Source organism: Octodon degus, unplaced genomic scaffold (genome assembly GCF_000260255.1).
Source record: "Octodon degus isolate 3935 unplaced genomic scaffold, OctDeg1.0 scaffold00166, whole genome shotgun sequence".
In the NCBI taxonomy this organism is placed as follows: Eukaryota; Metazoa; Chordata; class Mammalia; order Rodentia; family Octodontidae; genus Octodon; species Octodon degus.
In genome coordinates this window covers 1942321-1943842 of record NW_004524742.1, presented here as the reverse complement: position 1 = coordinate 1943842, position 1522 = coordinate 1942321, and positions in this window count along the sequence as shown.

Here is a 1522-nt window from a genome sequence, read left to right as displayed (position 1 = left end):
CCTCAGAATTAAGAATTGGGATTGTATCTTTTTGAAAAGTTTCTGCCCATCAAAAGAAATCACCAACAAAGCCAAAACAAAATCCACAAATTTGGGGGGAAATTAACTGACTGTCCCTCAGACAGATAAACTTCTATCTAGAATGTACAAAATGTTTTTAAAAATCAGGACACAAAATTCAATCAAAAATTGGGCATCTGAGATGAATATACACTTCTCAGATGAAGAAATACAAATAGAAAATAAATATACTAAAAACTTTCAACATCTTTTGTCATTTGAGAAATGCCAATTAAAACCACACTGAAATTCTGTCTCACCCCAGAAGGAATGACTATCTTCAAGACGTCACCCAATAACAAATACTGGAGGGGCTGTGGGAAAAAGAAATCCTTCTGTACTGTTGGTGAGAGTGCAGACTGATGCAGCCACTATGGAAATCAGTGTGGAGATTCCTCAGAAGAATAGAGTTAGAGATTCCATTCAACCCAGCTATTCCTCTCTAGGGTATTTTTCTCCTGGAGAAAACATCAGATCACAGCGATGTAGGTGCACCTATGTTTATAGCAGGGCAATTTGTCAAAGCTAAATCTTGAAAACAACCCAAATGTCCATCTACTAAGGAATGTGTATTAAAGATATGGGTTTTTTTAGTATATGTGCTGCCAAAGCACGCACTAATGATATGATATTTTTATACAATGGAGTATTACTAAGCTATAAAAAGGATAAACTCAAGGTTTTTATAGACAAATGGATACAACTAGAGACCATTCTCATATAAGTGAAATAAATCACTAGTGTAAATATGATGTTGTCTCCCTAGTGTAAGAACCTGAAATAATAAATAAAATCTGAAAGGTACACTATATATCCCTTTCAATATATACTGTGAAAGGGAAAGAAACTGTTCTTTCTGCAACTGCGATGAAAGAAATAAGAAAAGAGAGAAAGAAGGGAAAAAGAAATATATATGTACATATACAGGGTAACTTGGATAATTGTACTACTGATTTCTGCTGGTCCACTAAAAGGGGCAGTTAATGCTTCAATTTTTTCTTTCTTCTTTTTAATTTTTTTTGCTTCAGCCAATTTTGCATGCTTATGTCTAGTAATCTGAATGTGAAGACAGCAATACGCAATATAACAACCACTGTTTAATACCTATTATTTTGTTTGGTGAAATTCTGTATTGTTTCTATTTTTTTTTTTTTACTATTTGTTATTCTCTTTGAGAAATGAAAAGAAATGATACTTTAAAAAAGGAAAAGTACTCAGTATCACTAGTATTCAGCATCACCACAAAACAAATCCACGATGAGCTATCATTTCACATCTATTAGAATTATTATTATCAAAACAAAAATGGAAAGTGTTAGCAAGAAGGTATAGAAAAGTCAGGACTTGTGCACTGTTGGGGAGACTGTTAATAGGTAGTTTCATTATAGAAACACCTTGGACAATCCTCAGAAACTTAAATTAGAGTCATCATATGATCCAGCAATTCTGCTATTAGATATAT